The following is a 25400-nucleotide window of genomic DNA, read 5'->3' on the forward strand; positions in this document are numbered from 1 at the left end:
GACTCTGATCAGCCAGGCATACAAAAGCCAGTTCTGCATCCGGTTCCCATCATATCATGGTCTACACTGGATTCGGGCTTTCCAGGTTGCAGAGACGGTAAAGTGTTAAAAAACCCGCCTGCCAGTGCAGGAGATGTAAGAGATGCAGGTTCGATCCCTAGGTCTGAAAGATCCCCTGGAGGAGGGCATGGCAACCTGCTCCAGTATTCTTGCCTGGAAAACCCCATTGATGGAGTCGGGTGGGCTACAGCCTATAGGGTTGCAAAGAGTCAGACACAACTGAAGTGATGTAGCACGCACGCACTGTATTGGGAGAGTTCATATACTCGGGCTTTGTAAGGTTTACGCGTAAGCCTTGACTTAGACCTGGAACCCTGAAGGTAAGATGGGTCCAGGTGCATTCCCATTTCTGTGCAACCTCGCAGGTGCCCAGCTCTCATAATCCTCTGAAAATGGGAGGACACCCTCTAAGGCAGTCTATCTTTCTTCCCACCTGATTTCACTCCTCTGCCCACCACAGGGAGATGGCAGACCTCCCAGCCAGAAACTCAGAGGATGCCAGTGCCATCCTGGCACCATTCACAGCTCGCTCCATGGTCCTGGGAAAACGACGGAATTCCCCAGCACACTCATCACCCCGTTGCCAGAAGAGAAACAATAAAATCCGCTTCCCAGAGAGCCGAGGGAATTAATGACTTGAGCGTTTATTAAGTGCTTTGAAGATGCAATGTGTGAAGTGTTCAGTTTTTCCCTCCCTTGCCTGCAGGTTTTCCGAAGGAGGACAAGGAGTCACTAAGAGCCAAGTCCCCAGCATGCATGGAAAGTTCAGGACGCTTCCTAAGGGCACAAGTAGCATATTAACTCTCACTCCAGTTTCAGCCTGGGAAGCCCAGGGGATGCACTGAGTCTGCAGTAAGTCTCACAGACTGGCTGAATTGCCCTCCAAAAGCACATTTGAAATATTCTCTCTCTCTCTCTTTTTTTCAAAATATTTATTTGGTTCTGCTGGATCTTAGGACTTCCCAGATGGTAAAGAATCTGCCTGCAGTGCAGGAGATTCAGGTTCAATCCCTGTGTCGGGAAGATCCCCTGGAGAAGGGAATGGCTACCCACTCTCATACTCTTGCCTGGAGAATTCCATGGGCGAAGGAGCCTGGTGAGCTACAGTCCATGGGGTCACAAAGAGTTAGACATGACTGAGCAATGAAGCACAGCAGCATAGCCAGATCATAGCTGCAGCATGCGGGATCTATTTCCCTAATGAGGGATCGAAGCCAAGGATCCCTGCTTTGGGAACACAGAGTGTTAGTCACTGGGCCATCAAGGATGTCCTGGAAAATCTGAAACTTTCACAGAGCTGCATCCATATTTTCATTCATTTATTCAACAAATTTAAAACATATTTTTTATATTGGAATATAGTTGATTTACATGGTGTTAGTTTCAGAAGTACAGCAAAAGTGGTTTAGTTATATATATTCATAAAAGTTAAGACCAACCTAGATAGCATATTGAAAAGCAGAGACATTACTTTGCTGACTAAGGTTTGCTAGTCAAGGCTATGGTTTTTCCTGTGGTCATGTATGGATGTGAGAGTTGGACTGTGAAGAAGGCTGAGCGCCAAAGAATTGATGCTTTTGAACTGTGGTGTTGGAGAAGACTCTTGAGTGTCCCTTGGACTGCAAGGAGATCCAACCAGTCCATTCTGAAGGAGATCAGCCCTGGGATTTCTTTGGAAGGAATGATGCTAAAGCTGAAACTCCAGTACTTTGACCACCTCATGGGAAGAGTTGACTCCTTGGAAAAAAGACTCTGATGCTGGGAGGGATTGGGGGCAGGAGGAGAAGGGGACGACAAAGGATGAGATGGCTGGATGGCATCACGGACTCAATGGACGTGAGTCTGAGTGAACTCCAGGAGTTGGTGATGGACAGGGAGGCCTGGCGTGCTGCGATTCATGGGGTCGCAAAGAGTCGGGCACGACTGAGCGACTGAACTGAACTGAACTGATTCATGTATCTCTTCCAGATTCATTCCCATCCAGGTTATTACGGAGTATGGAGTAGAGTTCTTTGTGCTGCAGAGTAGGTCCTTGTTGATTATCTATCTTGTATGTATATATATGGTGAATATATGCTCATCTTCCAGGGAAGATGCCCTGGAGAAGGGAAAGGCTACCTACTCCAGTGTTCTGGCCTGGAGAATTCCATGGACTATATAGCCCATGGGGTCACAAAGAGTCAGACACAACTGAGGGACTTTCACTTACTTAGATAGATAGACAGATAGAGATACAGATAGTTATAGTCCACAAATATTTATCAAACACGTTCTGTGTGGCAGGGATTCTCTGGGACACAGCAATAAACTTAACTTCAAAAATCCCTTCACTGTAGAATTTATATTCCACTGGGAGGTCGTGGGCTGGGAGTGGAGGACACATGATAAAACAAGAAAGACAAGTAATACAGAGTCTGTGAAATGGTGGAATGTGTTAAGAAGCAAAATAAGAGAGAGTGGTGAAGAGAGGTTGCAATCTGATGAAAGGCAGACAGGGGAGGTGACATTTGAGTAAAAAGGTGGGAGAAGGAAGGGAGGAAGGGAGGAAGCCAGGGGGACACGTAAGGATAGAGTGTTCCATGAAGATGGAACATCATGAATAAAGGTGCTGAGGCAGGACTGATCTGGAGTAGAGCATGGCAAGCTGTGTGGCCAGATTAGAGGAAACTAGGAGAAGAGGAGAGGGAGATAAAGACAGATGGGCAATGGGGGAGGGGAGCTCTGCAAGTCACAGGACGTCTCGTAGGTCATTAATACTCTGACTTTCATCTGAGCATAGTATAAACCCACCGGCAGTAGATGGATGGATGGCTAGATGTTGGATATATTGGATGGGTGGATGGATGATGCTTGGATAGATATGTGGATGGATGGATGGATGTTGGATATATTGGATGGTTTGGATGGATGGATGGATAGACGATGTTTAGATAGATATTTGGATGGATGAGTGGATGAGTGGATGGATGGATGATGTTTGGATGGCTATGCTTGCCAAATTCTCTCTCTCTCTCTCTCTCTCTCTCTCTCTCTCTCTCTCTCTCTTTTTTTTTTAGTATTTATTTATTTAGGCTGTGCCAGGCCTTAGATGCGGCATGTGGGATCTTTACTTGCGCCTGCCAGATTCTTGATTGCAAACAACTGACCCTAAGTGAGGCAGAAAATAAATGTTTGGGATACCAGGTAACTAAGAATCTACAAGAAAACTTTGAGAGGAAAAGTGACATCGTTGCACTGTGTCTTCTGTTTGGCCATCCAGATCTACCCTCTCCCTTTCTCCCTCCTGCTCTGTGCCCAGGAGGCTGACCTGTATGGGCCAACTCAGTGTTTTCTCTGGCTCTGGCATGAGATCAGAGGGAGGGTGGTGTGTGTGGACAAGGTATTTATTCTGTGGTCCTTTCCATGCCAGGTCATCACAGGTTGCCTGTGTCCCTCACTCAAGGCCACAGCTGCTGCCAGGAAGCCTCTCTACACACTGTCTCTGGACTCTGAAAACAGCTTGCCTCCCCTCACCTCTTCATGCCTAGGAGTGGTAATATGTCCAGTTCCAGGGTACCAAACCATTCCTTTTCCTAAACATAGCCTTTGTTCACTGTTCCTTGTGAAATTCTGTCTTCAAATTCCCTTGTTTAAATAGAGCATCCATTTGCTGCTATTTCCTGTTACTGTCGATTTATTCACCTTTGCACCTTTGCATAATGCCAGAGCCTAGCTCACTGTCTGTTGTGTTAGAGGAATAGATGGATAACTAATGGATGAATGGAGAGATGACTGGAGAGATGCAAGGATTTGACAAGAGTGGTCAGGATTCTTGGTTCCAAACAACCAACTTCAACTGAAGCAGAGAATAAATATTCAGGAGAGTGGGTCACTCACAGAATCTGCAAGAAGAATAGTGGGCAAGAGACACGGGAGGCTAGGAGGCTGAAATTCCAGCGCTTCAGCACAGCAAGAGCCCTACTCTTCTCATCATCACCACTGCTCACTGCCCCCAGGACAACTACTAAACAGTTTCAATGTCACTCCAAGATTTTTGTCCTAGGCAGATATCTATTAGGCCCAGCACAAACCTCTTGGCTCATCCTAGTTTCTAGGGAATGGAAAGAGGAAACCCTCTCCCCTTGATTTTGTAGAGGGAAACAGGAGTTATCTCCCACCTAGTTTGGAATTTCTCCGAAGAAGAAAGATATTTAGATAATACGTGGCTATGGATCAAATGACAGATCAAAGATAGATGGATAAGTAGATAGGTATACAACACAGTGAATAAGCAGTGTTGAACTTGACTCCCTGAAGACATACTTAATGAATGGTTTGGGGAACTGTCTGGTAGTTCAGTGGTTAAGACTCTGAGTTTCCACTACAGGGGGCAAGCCCTGATTGGGGAACCAAGATCCCACATGTTGTGTGACACAGAAAAAAAAAAAAAAAAAGTGGTTTTGTGAACAAATAGCCCTGTGAAGAAGACATCAATACAATAGGACTATGAGACTTCCTGCAAGTTTTCGTACTGATGGATAAAAAAACAGTAAAGACAAAAGAAATGGGCATTAGAGATTTTTTAAAAAAACCTGAGAAGGCAGAATTTCCAAAAATGGACATTTATGAACCTAGTGCTTTTTGGTCCCTCTATAAGGGAGGGACATGCTCCATGATCAATACTGCCTTCTTGACACCCCCTTAGAGATTCACATGAGGCATGAGCACAGTAAAGTCTCCAAAAAGTCTTGTAAAAATTTTTTAAATGTGTTGGATTTTCTTTATCATTCCAACATGATTCACCATGGAATCATTTTCCACGTAACAGCCTAGAGATTGAGGGGTCTGTGAAAGGAAAGCTCTTATCAGATGTTGGGAATAATATGGATGGGGTGTCAGGGTGGAGCTCTGTTGGAGAAAACTTCATTTTGGAACATGACCTCTCACTGTCACAGAGGGATGGGGGAGGCAGAACCATAACCTGAGAAGATCTGGGTTGATAAGGACATTCATATTCGAGATGCAAAGAGGGAGACCAGGACACCCTGGAACGGGACTATGCGAGGTAACTGCACCTTCCTTCTTGAGCCTAGACGTCCTTTGCAGTTGGTGGTGAGTTTGAGGGGTCTGGGGAGAGACTGAGATCCCCAAGGTCAGTCTGTTCCCTGTGGAAAATGCAGGCAAAAGACTCAACCAGCCAGTGCAACTGCTCCTGGAACCTCAGGTGGTTCAAACAAAAAAAGAATGCTCTAGACAAATCCAGAGAATCTCTAAGCCAGAGTCCTGTAAGATTTCAGAATTCTATCATCATTGATTCTATCTGTCCCATCACTAGGGTACACTGGAGTAACTTAAAAAATTAAACAGGGTTTGGATGGCTCAGCAGTAAAGAATCCACATGTCGATGCGGGCCAAAGCAGGAGACCCGGGTTCGATCCCTGGGTCAGGAAGATCCCCTGGAGAAGCAAATGGCAACCCACTCCAGTATTCTTGCCTGGGAAATCTCATGGACAGAGGAGCCTGGTGGGCTACAGTCCATGGGGTAATAGAGTCAGACACAACTGAGTAACTAAACAACACCCTTAACTACAGCCTCTCTCAGCCTTTAAAACACAAATGATCTTCGTCAATCTTCAGTCAGGGAATCAAGGATGGACTGTTTTGCTCAATATATGAGACCAACAGCCTCCTCCCTTTTTTGATAGAGTGTCTACCAGAATAAACATTCCATAAAACACAGTTAAGAAAACCAATGATGACCCAATTCCTTCATTTCACAGGGGGAGGAACTGAGACCTAGGGAGGAAAATGAACTGGCCTAAAATCAAACATCAAGCAAAGATAAGGCCAGAATGTGCGAATCCCATCTCTTTCCACCATGCTGCATGGTAGAGAGGTGTTCAGTCAATGACCTTGGAGCTCGGCTCCAAGAAATGAAAGGTAAAGAAGATATTTTTTTAATTTTTCTTTAAATGCTTATGGATAAGGTGCCTGAAAAGTACACACACAATATATTTTTTGAAAGACAATGAAATTTGGAAAAGTTGCCAACCATTGTTTAAAAATCCAGCGTGAAAGGGGAAAGAAGAAATGATGTGACCCAGTGGCTACTGAGATGAGGCAAGTGCGGATCTCCACTTGGGGAGAATGATGAAAGTTTTATGAAGGTTGCAGACAGCCGGTTTGTTTTTGTTTGCTTGTTTGTTAAGTGTATTTATTTCTTTATTTTGGGCTGCCCTGCGTCTTTGCCGCTGCATGCGAACCTTCTCTAGCTGTGGTGAACAGGGGCTACTCTTCGTTGCGGTGTGCAGGCTTCTCGTTGTGATGGCTTCTCTTGTTGCTGAGCATGGGCTCCAGAGTGTAGGGGCTTCAGTAGTTTCGGCACACAGGCTTTGTTTCTGCTCAGCACATGGAATCTTCCCAAACCAGGAATCAAACCTTTGTCCCCTGCGCTGGCAAGCAGATTCTTAATCACTGGAACAGCAGGGAGGTGCCTCCTCCACACCGTTAGATCTGCCTTATGATCTGCCCAGAAGGAGTGCCCCTGTCTCATTGGAGAACTCATCCTTCACTGGCCACCTCCTCCCTGAAGCCCCTCCATGGTCAATGGGTTGGCCCGGAGCAAGGCCTATATGACATTGATTTGTTCATGAATCCAGGAACTCATTAAATACCTGGTGTGTACTGATCACTGTTCTGGGTGTGGGGACACCCAGAGGTGAACAAGCGAAATGAGGTCCCTGATCTCATGGATCCACACAGCCTTTGACTGTGTAGATCACAATAAACTGTGGAAAATTCTGAAAGAGATGGGAAGACCAGACCACCTGACCTGCCTCTTGAGAAACCTATATGCAGGTCAGGAAGCAACAGTTACAACAGGACATGGAACAACACACTGGTTCCAAATAGGAAAAGAAGTACGTCAAGGCTGTAGATTGTCACCCTGCTTATTTAACTTCTATGCAGAGTACATCATGAGAAACGCTGGACTGGAAGAAGCACAAGCTGGAATCAAGATTGCTGGGAGAAATATCAATAACCTCAAATATGCAGATAACACCACCCTTATGGCAGAAAGTGAAGAGGAACTAAAAAGCCTCTTGATGAAAGTGAAAGTGGAGAGTGAAAAAGTTGGCTTAAAGCTCAACATTCAGAAAAGGAAGATCATGGCATCTGGTCACATCATTTCATGGGAAATAGATGGGGAAACAGTGGAAACAGTGGCTGACTTTATTTTGGGGGGCTCCAATATCACTGCAGATGGTGACTGCAGCCATGAAATTAAGAGACGCTTACTCCTTGGAAGAAAAGTTATGACCAACCTAGATAGCATATTCAAAAGCAGAGACATTACTTTGCCAACAAAGTTCCGTCTAGTCAAGGCTATGGTTTTCCAGTGGTCATGTATGGATGTGAGAGTTGGACTGTGAAGAAAGCTGAGCGCCAAAGAATTGATGCTTTTGAACTGCGGTGTTGGAGAAGACTCTTGAGAGTCCCTTGGAGTGCAAGGAGATCCAACCAGTCCATTCTGAAGGAGATCAGCCCTGGGATTTCTTTGGAAGGAATGATGCTGAAGTTGAAGCTCCAGTATTTTGGCCACCTCATGGGAAGACTTGACTCATTGGAAAAAAACTCTGATGCTGGGAGGGACTGGGGGCAGGAGGAGAAGGGGACGACAGAGGATGAGATGGCTGAATGGCATCACGGACTCGATGGACGTGAGTTTGAATGAACTCCAGGAGTTGGTGATGGACAGGGAGGCCTGGCGCGCTGCAAGTCATGGGGTTGCAAAGAGTCAGACACGACTGAGCAACTGAACTGAGCTGATCTCATGGAATTTTATTTTACTTTATTTTTTGATTTTTTTTTAATTTGTTTGCAGTGGTCTTAGTTGCGGCAGGCAGGATCTTCACTGCGCCGTGCGAGATCTTTCCTTGGGGTGCATGGTCTCTCTAATGTGGCTCTTTGGCTTCAGTAGTTGCACCATGGGGGCCTCATTCCTCCAAGGCATGTGGGATCTTAGTTTCCCAGCCAGGGATCGAACCCGAGTCTCCTGCATTGCAAGGTGGATTCTTAACCACTGGACCACTAGGAAAGTCCCTCTCATGGAGTTTTATATCTACCATAAGGACAAAGATCAATCAACAGGTAAGCAATTAATTAAGTCATTTCAACCTCTTAAAAAAAACAGTCATCATGATGTGTGTAGCTGATGTATGTACCAAAAATGGGCAATTGGCTGCCTAACCAAGTCACTTCTCAAAGGAGGGCACCTATGGGTTAGATTAGCTGCCTTGGTATCCAAAGAGCAGATCCGAGGGGGGCTAGACTCTGTTTATAAGTCCCCTTCTTCTCTGGTGCCACAGTTTTTCCCCTGGGGCAGAAAAAAAAAATTAAGGTTAACAACATGGTCCCTAAACCACAGGCTCGGGCAGAGCTGGAGACAGAGACCATGATTATTAAGTTCTGCCTGATGCCAAGATGAAAGGTAATCTATAAAAAACGAAGAAGAAGAACTAGTGCTATTAGGGCAGAGGTGGGTCAGCTCCTGGCTTTAGCCAGTGGCTGGAGAAAGCCTGGGGATTCTTCAACATGAAAGTGTTGCCGCAAAGACAAGCTGTGATTAATCAGTACTGGCATTAGTCCTTCCATTACCAGCTGGCTGGGCCTTCACCAGGAGGATGGCTCTTAAAAGCACCCTCTGCTGCTGCTGCTGCTGTCGCTTCAGTCGTGTCCGACTCTGTGCGACACCAGAGACGGCAGCCCACCAGGCTCCCCCGTCCGTGGGATTCTCCAGGCAAGAACACAGGAGTGGGTTGCCATTTCCTTCTCCAATGCATGAAAGTGAAAAGTGAAAGTGAAGTCGCTCAGTCGCGTCCGACTCTTAGCGACCCCATGGACTGCAGTCTACCAGGCTCCTCCGTCCATGGGATTTTCCAGGCAAGAGTACTGGAGTGGGGTGCCACTGCCTTCTCCAAAGCACCCTCTACTGCACCCTAAAGAAAACCTTGTGGTCATACCCAGTAATGCCCCCAACCCCGCCCACCATCCCAGTGTCCCTGGACACGCTGAAGTTGTATACCTACTACTTGCCAAAAACTTCCCCCACTTGGTATGTAATATACTGAGGTGTTTTTTTTCCTTGCAGTTTTATTGAGATATAATTGATATAAATACTGTATAAGTTTAAGGTGTACAGCACATTTTGACATTACATACTCTATGAAATAGTCATTACCATAACGTTTGGTGAAGATCCATCATTTCATATGGATACAAAATTAAAGAAATAGAAAAAAAAATTTTTTTTTTCCCTTGTGATGAGAACTCAGGATTTACTCTCTTAACTTTCGTATGGAATACACAGTGGTTTCAACTATATTTATTCTGTTGTACATGTAAGATACATCTTTCTGAATGAATGTGAGAGTTGGACCATAAAGAAGGCTGAGAGCTGAAGAATTGGTGCTTTCGAACTGTGGTGCTTGAGAATCCTGTGGACAGGAAGGAGATCAAACCAGTCAACCCTAAAGGAAATCTGAATATTCAACCTGAATATCCATTGGAAGGACTGATGCTGAAGCTGAAGCTCTAGTATTTTGGCCACCAGATGCAAAGAGCAGACTCATTGGAAAAAACCCTGATGCTGGGAAAGACTGAGGGCAGGAGGAAAAGGGGCGACAGAGGATGAGATGGTTGGATGGCATCACTGACTTAAAGGACATGAGGTTGGGCAAACTCCAGGAGATAGTGAAGGACAGGGAAGCCTGGTGTGCTGCAGTCCTTGGGGTCACAGTCAGACATGAATGGGGACTGAACAACAAAAACGTGTAATATACCATTATAGTAACCACTCTGAAGAATCAATGCTATTGCCTCATTCTTTTTTTTTGCTTTTCTTTTTTGGCTGTACTATGAGACACATGGAACTTCCCTGACCAGGAATCAAACCTATGCCCCCTACAGAGGAAGCACAGAGTCTTAAACACTGGACCACCAGGAAAGTTCTTTTGCTATTTTTTGGTGGGGTTGGGGGGGGCAGAGGGTGGGGAGCAGAATTCTTGCCTCGTTCTTGACCCGTAGGTCAAGAAACTAAAGCTCAGCTTTGGGGGTGACCAAGTCAGAACTGAGTCATCAAGTCTAAAGTTCTTTCTACCATGTTCCACACCTTCTGGCCCTGTCATCACACACCATCTCCTGACCCGTGAAGATTCCTGAGCAGCAGCTGAGGTCAAGAAAGAGCAGAAAAACCACCACAAGGGAATCTTGTCCTCCTACACTCTTCCCTCGTCTCTTGCTCTCTCTCATGGGTTCAACTCTGTCTTCTCCAAGGGCCTTCCAGCTTCTATCTGCTATAGAGACATCACACATCTTTCTCAAGGACACAGTGTGATCAGATTTTATCAGCCCTAAGAGAAACAGCATTTTCGAGGATGTGAGGGCTGAAAAGAAGGTGTCTTGGTATAGATTTAGCAAATACTGGCAATTTTCTTCCAGTTTCGGTTATTCTCAACTACAAATTCATCTATCACTTGTCCCAAGGCTGCCATGTCTGTGGGAACATTCTGTTAAGAGTGGCACTGCTGGGACCACCCTGGTGGTCCAGAGGTAAAGACTCTCAGTTTCCACTGCAGGGGGGTTCAGGTTCCATCCCTGGTTGGGAAACTAAGATCCCATGTGGAGCCATATTGCCTAGAGTTGTTAAGGAAGACCTCCCACCTCCTGAGAACTATAACTCAGTTTTCCCGTCTATAGAATGGGAACGGCTAACTTCCTTAAGATTAAGAGCATAAGAAAATGCCTCTTTCTCTTTGAGTTTTTTTAATTGCCTCAAGCTGGAGGTATTCAGCCGTGGCTTATCAATTCACTCATTCATTCAATAAATACTTTACTTTGAGCAGAGCACCCACAGTATGCCCAGTGCTGCTTCAGGTTCTGGAGGTAGTCAAGAGTGAGACACGGGGCTTCCCTGGTGGTTCAGTGGCTAAGACTCTGGGCTCCCAGCGCAGGGGACCCAGGTTTGATCCCTGATCAGGGAACTAGATCCCACATACTGTAACTAAAGATCCCATATGCCACTACTAAGACCCAGTACAGTCAAATAAATAGATTTTTAAAAATAAGATTAAGACATATCTATATATCTGTGCCTAGAGGACCCCTAGCTTCCTTCAGATTCTCCAAGAGCTCTCTGAACCAAACAGCTGCAGTAAATCCTTTCTGATCCAGAGGCATTACAGGTTCCTGGGCCATCCTCTTCCTGCCTCTATTTCCCCATCTATAAAGTGGGATTAATGATAAACGCCCCTCTCCCCCACCCCCGCAAGGATAACATCAGATTAATCCAATAAAGAGACCCAGGTGCTTTGAGCTCCCTGTGAAAGGGAGGATTCAAGCACAGTAGAGGCTGAGACTTGTCTACTGCCTGCATGAGTGTGACTTTCTCTCCTGTTCCTGCGAGCCCACAAAATCTAAGAGGACACTTCTGAACCCTGGGGAGAAGCCTGAACAGGCGCTGGAAAGGGACAGGGTCCCAGAGTTACAGACCGAAGCGGGAGAGGGACCACGCACATGCATTTACCTCCGGGTCACTGGTTCCAACGCAGGCTGGCAGATCTCAACTGAAAGTTACTGCCATCTGCTCCATGACCTCAATCCATTCGCTACCATGCACACTGCAACTGGCAGCCCCAGCGGGCAGGCTGGCACTGACCGTAGGTGAAAAATGGGTCACTCCCAAGAGTCCCAAGGGCTGGCCTAGGCCCTGGATTGGGGCAGGGGGTGAGCAGGGAGGGGCCCGGAACTTCCATCTAAAAGAATAGCTGGAAGAGTGGCATGGGTGAAGGTCTCATCCACTAGGAAGCTCTACAGACTCCACCTTCCCTCTGCTCTGGATCCCAGCAAGCCATGACATGTCACCCACCCCCTGCCATGTGTAGGACCTGGATGTCAGGTAAACCACAGCAAAGCAGGATGGGATGTCTAGTTGATTTCATATGACAATAGGAGCTATTTTTCAAGAACCTACAGTATGCCAAGGAAGAAGTTGGGCATATGATCTGTACCACCTCATGCAATTGTTAGTCCAAATCTGAGAGCTATGTACTCTTGCTTTCAGTTTACAGTGAGAAAACAGAGGCCCAGAGAGGCAAAAAAAAAAACTGCCCAGAATCACTCAGCCATAGGTGTTGGCCCAGGATTTGAACTCAAGAAGTTATTGTTTAATGAGTACAGAGTTTCAGGGTGGGGAGATTTTTTAAAAAGTCCTTGAAATGGATGGTTACATGTGAAGGTACTTATTGCCATTGAACTGTACACTTAAAAATAATTTAAATGGTAAATTCTTCTCTGTGCATTTGACTACAATATAATTACTTACATGACCATCCTTAGAGGGAGGCCTAAATGGGATTATTCATTCCATGGAACTCTATACAGCAGCAAAAACATTACAAGTCTGCATTACTAATATGGAAAATTTCTTAGGGATATTGTTAAGCAAAAAAAAAAAAAGTTGCATAGTTATACATCTAATATGAATCAATTTATGCAAACACACACACGCTCAAAAAGCTCCATTTATTTTCTCTGTGTGTGTGTGTGTAGCCAGTTGTGCTTGTTTTGAAAACATAAATTTGTTCCATCGTGATTGATATATTTGGGAACAATCTGAGCATAACCAAATTTTTGTGTTTGCTCATGCATGATTTCATCCACAAGAAACACTGGGTCAATGCAGAAAATTGCACCCAGCTGAACTGACCACACAGGAACACACCAAACAGACACCCCACAACCTCTTCCATCTGCCTCCGTGTACAGTGTGTGTTGTGAGCCACACCTACCCACACCTGGGTTACAAATTTCTGATTTCAGACAACCTCTTTCTCCCCATTCACAAGAATTCAAAAGCTGCAGCCTTTCTGGCACCACTTCCACAAGACAAGCTCAGGACTTTGCCAAAGTCGAATTCCATAGTTATTATAGCATTTAGATATTTCTTTTTTTTTTTTTTAAGGTATTTCTTAACCATTTAACATGCGTAAAACCATGCTATTGTTTTTATTAGTTTCCTTTCTTTTTTTAATGCGTTCCTGACAAAGTGTAGAGTGTTGCCTCCTTAGTTTTATTTTTATCATAAGCTCTTGGGGTTTTATTGTGTGATTTTTTTCATAGTGTAAGATTTTAGGACTGCATATGCTACATTATAGCAGAATTAACTGCACATACATCTTTTTCTAAAGATACACATGTATGCATATGTGTATAGATAAATAAGTGAAAATTTAAAAACTGATAACAGTGAACTTATCATTGGGGTGGGGAGGTTGGGGGAAGTAGCTAGAAAGACTTTAGTCATATGTATTGGTTTAATTTTATAGGAAGTGTTGTTAATTTTATTAACTGTGTAGCTAAATTTTTAATTAAAAAAAAAAGACTTCACAGTTTCCAGACCCATGTTCATAGCAACACTATTCACAACAGCCAAGATATGGAAGCAACCCAAATGTCCACAGATGGATAAATGGACAAACAAAATGTGGTCATTCCATAGAATAGAATATGACTCAGCCTTAAAAATAAGGAAATCCTGTCATGTGGGACTACATGGATGAACCTTGAGGACATTATGCTAAGTGAAACAAAGCAGACACAAAAGGACAAATACTGCGGGACTCCATTTATATGAGGCTCCTATTACCTCCTCTAATTCATGGAGGTAGAAAGGTGGGTGCCAGGGGTTGTTGGGGGGAAGGGGGGGTCAAGAAACAGAAAGCTAGTGTTTAACGAGAACAGAGTTTCCGTTTTGCAAGATGAAAAGAGTTTTGGAGAACCGTGGTGCAACGAAATGAATGTATTAACCCCTACTGAAAATGGTTAAGATGGTAAAGTTTAACACACTTAAAAATGGTTACGATCACAAATTTTAGGTTACAGTTTTTTACCATTGTTACATTAAAAAATAATGATAATAAACTTAGGGATTTCCCTAGGATCCAGTGGTTAAGAATCCACCCTCCAATGCAGAAGACACAGGTTCAGAGCAACTAAGATCCTGCAAGGGTCAACTAAGACCCAGTGCAGCCAAATACATAAATATTAAAAAAAAATTTTTTAAGATCCATAATAATGGGTATAATTATATCACCGTGCTGCATACCTGTAACTAACATATCATTGTTAATTAACTCTGCTGGAATCTAGAATAAAAAATTTTTAAATAAAAATTCCATAATAACAAATTCCATGAAAAGTTCCACCAGTCAAGCAACAGACACTCAGGCTACCCCAAAAGATGCAGAATAGCCCATTTCCTGAAGCTTCTAGAAGAATACGGGAACCCTGCGTAAAACTAGCGGGTTAACTCTGGTTTATCAGCTCCCCGGGCCGGTTGGTTGACTGAATGGCGGAGGCATCGTGCCCCACCCAGAAGCTTAATATGAGACCGGAGTCAGGAGGGCGCCATAAATAACACGTTAACCACCGACTCTTCACAGGGCCAGGCATCCAGCAAAGCACCGCATGGATTTGTCCCTCCAAGTGTGCTGTGAAACCAGATCCTGCCTGCCCTCCACCAAGAAGGTGCCCAGAAAAATCTACGACTGGGCACACCAGCAGCAGGAGGAGCACCGGGCCCCAGGGTGGCGGGTCAGCCAAGGCCTCCAGACTACGTCCCAGGGGCCACCCGCAATGCCCCGGTGGCCCAGCCAGCTGCTCCCAGAGAGAGAGAGGCCCCGGAGATGAAATAGCACGCCTGCGTGCGTGTGTGCTGCATAGCGGGAGGACGATCTTGGCAGGCCTGTGTGGGAAGCTTTCGGAACACCTGCCTCTAGGATTGCGGGGGTGGGGGGCAGACCCTCTGCCAGGGGCCCCCCGCCTTCCCGGGGCCCTGAGTGATCCTCAGACGTGCCCTGGGCCACCGCCACCGCCTTCAGTGGTAATCAGAATAATGGGCTGCATCTGCCCCACTGATGAGCGGGTGGGTAGAGGAGACAGGATTTCCAACCATCTCTGTTTCCAGCATCTCTGAGCTGCCAGGGGAAGGAAAGGGCACTCCAGCCAGCTCCGCCCCTGCCAAGGGCACTGGGAAGTGTTGTCTCTTCGCTCAGAAATACCATTCCCACCTCTGGCCCTCCCGGTTCTCAGGCAACTTTTGAGATTCAGCTAGTGCCTCCTCCTCCAAGAAGCCTCCCTCGCCTCATCTCTCCCACCTCTGACCCCTGGCAGATAGAAGCTCTTTCGACCAGATCTCCCATGCCCAGACCAGTGCCTGGTACAGAGAAGGCTGGTTAAAGGAAGCTACACAAGATGAGAAGGAAGTTGAGGTCTTCTCAGGTGGGGATCAAGAATGGGGGGATCTTAAAGCTGGAAGAGATCTTAGAGGGACGGAGGGAAGTCATCATTTTCTTGGCCTCCCCAGTGGCTCAGATCGTAAAGAATCTGCATGCAATGCAGGAGATGCGGGTTTGATCCCTGGGTCAAGAAAACCCCTGGAGAAGGGAATGGCAATCCACTCCAGTATTCCTACCTGGAGAATTCCATGGACAGAGGAGCCTGGCAGGCTGCAGTTCATGGGGTCACAAAGAGTCAGACACGACTGAGCGACTAACACTACCTTTTCTTGAGAATCTGTTCAAAAGCCATCTCCTTAAAAGCACAGGCTCAAACACATAAACAACATGTTCAAGGGCTATTCTCACAAAGTTAAACAGAGTTACCACACGATAACAGCAATTTCATTCCTAGGTATGCATCCCCAAGAGAAATGAAGACGAATGTCCACACAAAAACCTGTGCATGGGACTTCCCTGGAGGTCCAGTGGTTGGGACTTTGCCTTCCGATTCAAGGAGCACAGGTCTGATCTCTGGTAAGGGAGCTGGGATTCCACATGCTTGTGTCCAAAAGGCCAAGAGGTGGAACAGAAGCGGTATTGTAACAAATTCAACAAAGACTTAAGAAATGGCCCTCATCAAAAAAAAAAAAAAAAAAAAAGTACATGAATGTCTATAGCTGAATTATTCACAGTAGCCAAAAGGTAGAAACAATCCAAATGGCCACCAAGTGATGAATGGATAAACAAAAGGTATATCCATACAATAGAATATTATTCAGTCGTAAAAGAAATGAAGTCCTGATATGTACTACATCATGGATGGAGCTTGAAAACATGGTGCTTCGTGGAAGAAGCCAACCACAAAAAGCCACATATTGTATGATTCTATTTCTAAGGAACAACCAGAGTCAGTAAATCCATAGAGACAGAAGACAGACTGATGTTTGCCAGGGGCTGGGGGGAGGAGAGAAAGGGGCATGACTGCTTGAAAATATTTGCTATGAAAATGTCTGGAACTAGATCAAGGTAATGGTTGCATAACATTGTGAATGGACTAAATGTCACCGCATTGTTTGCTTGAAAATGGTTAATTTTAGGGACTTTCTCAGGGGTCCAGCAATTAAGAATCTGCCTTCCAATGCAGGGAGCACAGGTTTGATCTCTGGCCTGGGAAGGTTCCACATGCTACAGGGTAACTAAGCCCACGCATCACAACTACTGAGCCTGAGCTCTAAAGTCTGTGTCCTACAACTAGAGAGTCTGCGAGCTACAATGAAAGGGCCCCACGGCGCAACCAAGACCCAACACACCCAAATACATAAATGTTTTTAATGGCTCATTTTATGTTATGTGAATCTTACCTGGATTACAAAACAAATTCCAGGGACTTCATTCCTAGGTACCCCAACTCTTGCTAGACCCCCAGATGAAGAACCCAAAGTAACACCATTCTTGCTCTTTCATAGCTGAGGATAAGCCCAGAGAGGAAACAGAATTTGCTTCTACTTTTAGATCTGGAGTCAGTGGCCCCTGACTCCCCACACAGTGCTCTTTTTACGTCTTTCCTGGATGCTTCTTAGCCCTTGTGTGTGTTAGTCTCTCAGTCTGTCCGACTCTTTGCAACCCCATGGACAGGCTTCCCTGTCCACAGGATTCACCAGGCAAGAATACTGAAGTGGGTTGCTATTCCCTTCTCCAGGAGATCTTCCCAACCTAGGGATCAAACCTGGGTATCCTGCATTGCAGGCAGATTCTTTTATCATCTGAGCCACCGGAGAAGTCCCATTTCTCGGCCTTACATGATCTCAGATAGCTGTGTCCCACCCCCCCCGCCCCCTGTATATGTTTCCTATCTCTGAACCTCAGTTTCTCCAATACAGTTGGAGATTTGGGCAAGACATGATACCTGTGATCATATGATTTGTGGGAGGTATCTGAATGAGCAGTAATTCATTTTTATGCATTCATTGTTATTTTAACATGTTCTGAAAAAAAAAATACAAGAAGCAAATCAAGCCATAAGTGATAGAGATGAAAGGATGTGTATATAAATGTTTTCCTTTTTTTCAAGTTTTCACTAATGTTTTGTTTTCCTTAAAAAAAAAAAAAAATGCTTACATTTGCACACAAAAGCCAAAGGGCTTAAATTCATCTGTATCCTTTCTTGGTGAGGAAACTCATGCTTGCTAGATTTAAAATAGATGTTTATTTTTTATTTTTTCAAGTGAGTCAGTTTAGAGGAAAATATTCAAAAAATAATCCTACAGGTGGTGTAATCATGGAACAAAAGGGGAAGAAAGAACGTGACTAATTGGAGTTCAAGACCGGCTGAATGGCAGCTGTGACATTTTGCGACCCCATGACAAGTTCTGGGCTTCCCCGGCTCCTGGCCTGACTATTTAGGGTTCCAGCCTGAAACACACCAGTCAGGATTGGCAAGGAGACAGGTGGGACCTTCAGAGGGCCTCTCTCTGGGGCAAACATGGGAAGCTTTGTTTCCAAACGGCCCCAGACTCCATATGTTGGTTGACCAGCAGCCTTGGGACCCATCCCTGACTGTCCCCCTCTCCTCTGGTGACCACCCTGCTCACCTCCCAGGATATCTGCACCCTGAAACCATCCTCCAGTGCCAAGCAGTGGGCTGGCTGCCCTGCTAGGAGCGGGCTTTTAAGAGAAGGGCATAGATGAATCCTTTCTGGAGGAAGTATCTATGCTTAAAGCCTGACCCCAGAAATTCTTTCCTTGAAGCCCAGTCATACCTCTCTGCTGGTGGAACTTGAGGCCATGTGACAGGTGGCGGGGGGGACATTTTTGAGCGGTGGGGGCCTTGCCAACCTCTCCCAAGCACACCCCCGAGGCAGCTGCCGGCTTGCCCCACATTTGGACAAGCACATGGTCCCTTTCCTGGACAGATTCACCTCGGGGGTGGACACGTCCAGCCTAGCTGAGTTGGCTGACTGCTCCCTGAGTCCTCCAAAAGTTACCTTGCCACACACCCTCTCTCATCCACAAGTTCAACCGAGTCCTTGATAGTAGCTGGAAGAACACAGACCGGGAGCCAGACAGATCCAGTAGAAGTTCGAGCTCACTCATGGGCCGTGGGGCTGTGTGGCTTTGGGTGCGCCTCAGGACTCCTCACCTCCAACCTAGGGTGAATCATTCCAACCTGGCAAGGTGAGGTTTAGCACATAGTAGATGCTTGATAAGCAGTAAGTATTAGTTTAGGAAAATGTGAATTCTTTTTTAGACAAAACTCATCGAACTCTATGGCTTGGGAACTAAAAATAGACCTAGACCAACAAAATATAATCTGTGTGTGTGTGTGTGTGTGTGTGTGTGTGTGTGTGTGTTTGGGGTGCTGAGAGATGGTGGGAGGGGAGAACAGATGGACTGGAAAAGAAAAAAGAACATCTCTCCAAATACTTGTTTCATACTTTGGGTTACTGAACAAGGCAACAGTATTACCTACTCCAAAAATTAAATTCAAACCTATACATCACGTGGCCTAATGCCCAGGTCACCTCTCCCCAGAGTATGTCCCCACCCCCACCCTTGACCACAAACAAGGGCATCTCTTTGTCCCTCCTCTGAATTCCGTTTGCAAAAGAGCCCAAGTGAGAAGTGAAAAGGAGGGCAGCTCTCAAACAGGCTGTTAGATTTAGCCAAGCAACTGGTCTCCCCATCGCTAATTAAGTTAATCCGGTGGGTTTGTCTTTTCTTTTTCTTGCCTGATTTCCCCCCATGGAATCAGCAGGGACATTAGAGAGGAATGTGCCTGGTAACCCACCAAGCAGGCCTTACTCTTCAGCTGACAAAATGTATTAACGCCACAGAAGAGGAAAAACGTCTCCCACCCCACCCCCAATACATGCACACACAACGCAACTCATAAAATACCGATTTTGTTTTCAGCTGACCTTCCAGTGCATGCGCCAGGGTAAATAGATCTACTTTCTGTGGCTTTCACCCCCCTTCTCCTTCTCCACCGTCGCCACCTCCCCCACCCCATGTTTGAACCGCTCAGATCTGTCATAACATTGTGTCTGTTTATCCAAAATATTTCCACTCAAAACGCTTGTTTCTTCCACCCAACTGACATGTTGACACAGCTCCTGACAGCTGAGTGACTCTGATTGAAATACAATGGAAAGCAAACACATTTGCATACAGTTTATAGGCAGCCCGGGTCTGAGGAAGTTAGGGAGATTGAAATCAGAATTTCTTATCTTGCATCCTGCCCCCCTCCCTCAGCGTCCCTCCCTTGTCTTTTTCCTAGCTCTCTGCTCCTGGAACGTGTTGGAGTTAAGCATGGCCCCATCACTGGCGTGGGCAAAACTTCCTTTATGGTTTCTGCCCAATCTTCTCCTTTCTTTGGCTGGGGCATTCAAAACTCTCGGTGATTTTCTTCTGAAATGTCGTCTCCCATGTTTTCCAAGATCTGAGAGCCTGACGGTATCTAAACAAATGAGCTCTGTGCATTTTGAGTGGAAACCATCCCTTTTTTGAAATCATTTCCATAAAATCAGAGAGTTGCACTAATATTCATCTTCCACGTATACTTTCTCAGAGAGTCACAAATACTGCTCTTGGGAATTCCCTGGCGGTCCAGTGGTTAAGACTCCACACTTTCATTACTGAGGGCACAGGTTCAGTCCCTGGTCTGGGAAATAAGATCCCACAAGTTGTGTGGTACAGCCAAAAAACCCCTCGAAACTGCTCTTAATCATTGAGATAGCCTGGGACACACTGAGCTTCAATACTTTCTTTTTGGCTGCTCCATGCAGCATGCTGGGATCTTAGTTTCCCGACCAGGTATTGAACCTGTGCCCCCTGTAGGGGGAGCACAGAGGCTTAACCACTGAACCACCAGGGAAGTCCAGAGCTTCACTTCTTATCTCCCCTTTGTCCTTAGGAAATGCAACTCCATCTAACTCCCGGCTCCTGTTTTCATAAGGGAATTACAAAGGAGCACTCAGAAAATCCAGGGACAGCCGCTGCCTCCGTCACATGCCCGTGGTGGGCATATTAACTGAATAGATCACTTTTTCTCACTCAATCTCACACAGCCTCAGAATCCTACTCAATACAGCCCTCCAGGTACCCACCACAAGTTGAACCAAACTGGCCAGCAAGATGCCACCTGTTTCCAACCTCTCATCTAACGTGGCTCTCAAAGCAGCGTCCTAAGAAGAACACTAACCCCGTAACCCAAGCTGAATAGGGAACTTGTTAGACATACAGATTCTCAGGTCCTGCCCCAGACCTACTGAGTCAGAAACTTGGGGGGTGGGGCCAGTGGAGCCAGTGTGCACTGGATCACAAGAGCCACAGTGGGGATATTTATACCACAGGAATTGGCTACGGATCTGGACTTCTTCCTGACCCCATGCCCATCCCAGAGAGCCTGCTATTAAACACTGACCAGTCCACCACTGGCTGGGGCGCAGAGCTTGTGTTTAAAGATATTCCCCAACTTTTTCTGAAGCACGAAAATGTTTAAGACCCACAGTTCTAAGTAAAAATCAGAGACCTTCAACTGGAATTGCCTGGGGAGCTGTTTATTCTTTTTTTAATATTTATTTTTATTCATTTGGCCAGGTCTTAGTTGTGGCTGGCAGGATCTCTGATCTTCCTTGTGGCATGTGGGATCTTCAGTTGCAGCCTGGGAACTCTTAGTTGTGGCATGTGGGATCTTAGTTCCCAGACCAGGGATCGAACCTGGACCCCCTGCATTGGGAGCGTGGGGTCTTAGCCCTTGAACCACCAGGGAAATCCCTTGGAGAGCTTTTTAAACATACTCATATTAGGGCATCATTTCAGACCAATGACATCAGAATCTCTGGGGCAGGACCTGAGCGTTGGCATATTTTAAAGTGCTTTGTGGATTTCTAAATCCACAGTGAAGTCTGAGGTCCACCAGTCCACACCGTGCTTCTCGAACTTTAATATGTGCCCCCAAGTCCTGGGAATCTTGTTAAAAAGCAGATTCTGATTTTCCAGGTGGCTATTGCTATCGGGCTAAGGACCACACTTTGAATAGTCAGGCTTGAACCCCCTTGACCTTGCCCTTTCTCCAGATGGAGTCATCCTCTCCAGCGCCCGTCTACCAACCCGTCTTGACCCTCCTCCCTCCCCGGAAGAGACCAAGACAACCAGCCCTTTCCTGACTCACCTGCCTACCATGTGGGTGCATCAAAATGGATATTTACATAGCCTGTAAAGAAAGTGGGCATCAAAGCACAGCATTTGCCTAGAGAAACCAAAAGGCTGTAAAAAGGCTGAAAGAGAGACTCAGGCAAATCTTTTTGCATACAGTTGATAGGCCTTCTCCAGGGCCAAAACTGCCTCCAGGTGAGCAAAGCCACAGTTATAACTCACCCTGGAGGCTGGCGGAGGTCAGCAAGGGGTAGGGGGCACCCCCACAAAGGCAGAGCCTAATCAGCTAACCCTTCTTCCTGTTTCCCTTACTAGGCTCTTTGATCACAGGAGGGGTTGGGGTGCAGGGATATTTTTTTGCCCCGGGCTCTTGCCTCTTCTCAAGGGACCAGCAGAATGGGCAGTCAAGAACTAGTCTGACCATCACACCACCAGCCAGAAACCTCTCTCTTCGGAAAGGTGGGTGAAGGCAGCCTCAGACCCTGTCAGCAACACCAGATGAGAAGGCAGAGAAGGGAAGTCTGCAGAAGCATTCTAAAATGATTTGGGGACTTCCTTGGTGGTCCAGCGGTTAAGAATCCACCTTCCAATGCAGGGACACGGGTCTGATCCCTGGTGGGGAACTAAGTTCCATATGCTCTGGGGCAGCTAAGCCTAAGCACCACAACTAGAGAAGCCCCTGAGTGCCGCAGCAAAGACCCAGCAGAGTCAAAAATTGTAAATAAAACAATTTCATCATAGTATTAGGAAGGCAGCCTGCAGGCACACCTGACTTTTTCCCTTGCTGTTCCCTGCACTCAAGATGTCACCCCAATTCTTCTCCTGCACCAAAATCACCATCCTCCTCATCACCGTCCTCCCCACCACCCTCTTCCTCATCACGTCCTCATCAGCACCATACCAAATGCACGCCAAGCACCTAAATGGGCCACAGGCTGGGGTAAGGATTTTTCACAGATGAGCTTACCACAGTGCCACTTGGAATTACTGTTGGCCCTTGTGTGTATGTGTGTTCTTTTTTTATTATTATTATTAATTTCTACAGGAAATCACCTCTGAATATTCACTGGAAAGACTGATGCTGAGGCCAAGGCTCCAATATTTCGGTCACCTGATGCAAAGAACCGACTCGTTGGAAAAGACCCTGATGCCGGGAAAGACTGAGGACAGGAGGAGAAGGGGCAACAGAGGATGAGATGGTTGGATGGCATCACTGACTTGACGGACCTGAGTTTGAGCAACCTCTGGGAGAAAGTGAAGGACAGAGAAGACTGGTGGGCTGCTGTCCATGGGGTCGCAAAGAGTCAGATACGACTTAGCAACTGAACAACATAGTTCCTTTACAGTGCTGTGTTAGTTTCACCGTACATCAAAGTTAATCAGTCATGTGTATGCATATATGCACCCTCTTCTAGGGGTTTCCTTCCTACTTAGGTCACACGGAGCACTGAGCAGAGTTCCCTGTGCCATCCAGTGCATGCATGCTCAGTCGCTCAGTCATGTCCAACTCTTCGTGACCCCAAGGACTGTAGCCTGCCAGGTTTCTCTGTCCATGGAATTTTCCAGGGAAGAATACTGGAGTGGGTTGCCATTTCCTACTCCAAGGGATCTTCCCAACCCAGGGATCAAACCTATGTCTCCTGCAATTCCTGCACTGGCAGGTGGATTCTCTACCACCGCACCACCTGGGAGGACCACGCCATACATTAGTTCTTATTAGTTATCTATTTTATACACAGAAGAAATAATGTATATTGTTGACCCTCTTCAACAGGTCAGGAAGCAGAGTTGTGGAAAGGAAAGTGGCTTATCCAAAGCTACATCACAAGGGGCAGAGGCAGGATTTGAACCCAGGTTGATTGAATTCAAGAGCCAGTATTCTCATTACAGCCCTGGAGGGTTTGGTGAATGCATCTCTGTTTTGAGTTCTTCCGTGGTTGCTGCTGCTAAGTCTCGTCAGTCGTGTCCGACTCTGCGACCCCATTGATGGCAGCCCACCAGGCTCCTCCGTCCCTGCGATTCTCCCAGCAAGAACACTGGAGTGGGTTGCCATTTCCTTTTTCAGTGCATGAAAGTGAAAAGTGAAAGTGAAGTCGCTCAGTCGTGTCCGACTCTTAGCGACCCCATGGACTGCAGCCCACCAGGCTCCTCTGTCCATGGGATTTTCCAAGCAAGAGTACTGGAGTGGGGTGCCATTGCCTTCCTCTATGGTTACGAACTCGCAAACACATGGGCCCTCCCATCTATTCCCTTGGTATGTCACCTATATCAAGCACTGCTGCAGTATCCTACCTCAGGGCCTTTTCACCTGCTGTTCTTTTCACCTAGAATGGAGTGCTCTTCCCCAGTGGATCTCAGGGATTCACCTCATTCAAATCTGTATTCATTTCCCATGGCTGCTGTGACAAATTACTACAAACTTAGTGGCTTAAAGGGTTTCTGTGATGACTCAGATGGGAAGGAATGTACCTGCCAATGCATGAGACTCGGGTTCGATCCCTGGCTCGGGAAGATCCCCTGTAGACGGGACTGGCAACCTACTCCAGTATTCTTGCCTGGGAAATCCCATGGACAGAGGAGCCTGGCAGGATACAGTCTATGGGGCCTCAAAGAGTCAGAAACAACTTAGCAACTAAACAGCAGCAGCAGCAGCAGTGGCTTAAAACCACACGAACATATTACCTTCCTGTTCTAGAGCTCAGAAGTCTACAATGAGTTGGCCACGCTGCGTTTCTTCTAGAGGCTACTAGAGAGGATTTGCTTCTTGGCCTTTTCTGGCCTATAGAGACCACCCACATTCCTTGGCTCATGACTCTGCATCACCTGGGCTTGCTTCCGTTGTCACGTCTCCTCTGATTCTCATCCTCTGTTCTTTTCTTATGAGGATCTTACGATTACATTGGGCCCTCTTGGATAATCTAGGATGATCCTCCATCCTACCTTATCTTAATCACTTTTGCAAAGTCCCTTTTACCCCACAAGATGACACAGTCAAAGGTTCTAGGGCTTAGGATGTGGACCTATTTAAAGACACATCGTTCTACTGATGAGAAGTTTCCTACTTGTGATGCAAACTAGCATCTTCCTTCTCTCACCCATATCCTCCTCTCCTTGTATCCCCCCAGCACACGTGCCACCATCAGATAACATCCTGTAGCTCTTTGTTGGCTGTCAGTCTCCCTCCCAAGAAGAGAATTCAGAAGGCCAGGACCAGGGATTTCCTTGCTTGTCCAGTGGCTCAGGCTCTGCTGCCGGTGCAGGGAGCCCGGGTTCGATCCCTGGTTGGGGAACTAGATCCCACGTGCTGCAACTAAGACCTGGTACAGCCAGTTAAAAAAGTGTGTGTGTGTGTGTGTGTGTGTGTGTGTGTATTTGTAGTAGTGTGAGTCACTCAGTCATGCCTGACTCTGCAACCCCATGGACTGTAGCCCACCAGGCTCCTCTGTCCATGGGATTCTTCAGGCAAGCATACTGGAGTGGGTTGCCATTCCCTTCTCCAGGGGATCTTCCTGACCCAGGGATTGAACCCAGGCCTCCTTCATTGAGATTCTTTACCATCTGTGCCTCAGAGAAGCTCTAATATATATATATAAAGAAGAAGGCAGAGACCTTATTTGTTCACTCCTCAGTACTCAGAACTATGCAGGCATATAGTAGGTGATCAATAAAGGCTTGCCAACTAATAATAGCTGATGTCACCAAGGACAGTCCAGCCCATTTCCCTCACTGGACTGGGGAGACCAAGGCCAGGAGACCAGGGCAGAGGTCCTGACTGATGGCTCCGTCTTGATGGAGATCAATGCTCAGATGTTAAAGCAAAACCGGCCCTTTCAGCCCCATCCTCCTGCCTCCTCCCACCCCCTCCTG

The 25400-nt window shown here is 46.4% G+C and overlaps 2 long non-coding RNA genes across 11 annotated transcripts in view; one reads left to right on the forward strand and one right to left on the reverse strand.

Moving 5' to 3' along the window:
- The window catches only part of LOC121816957 (uncharacterized), a 29595-nt gene extending 8682 nt beyond the window's left edge, over nucleotides 1–20913 (forward strand). Inside the window, exons 3-4 of the long non-coding RNA XR_006056700.2 lie at nucleotides 521–15911; nucleotides 17645–20913. This is a non-coding gene — a long non-coding RNA (uncharacterized LOC121816957). The remainder of the gene's footprint in view (nucleotides 1–520; nucleotides 15912–17644) is intronic.
- The window catches only part of LOC121816955 (uncharacterized), a 345801-nt gene that overhangs the window by 215125 nt on the left and 105276 nt on the right, over nucleotides 1–25400 (reverse strand). The window lies entirely within an intron of this gene.

This window comes from Ovis aries, chromosome 17 (genome assembly GCF_016772045.2).
Source record: "Ovis aries strain OAR_USU_Benz2616 breed Rambouillet chromosome 17, ARS-UI_Ramb_v3.0, whole genome shotgun sequence".
NCBI lineage: Eukaryota > Metazoa > Chordata > Mammalia > Artiodactyla > Bovidae > Ovis > Ovis aries.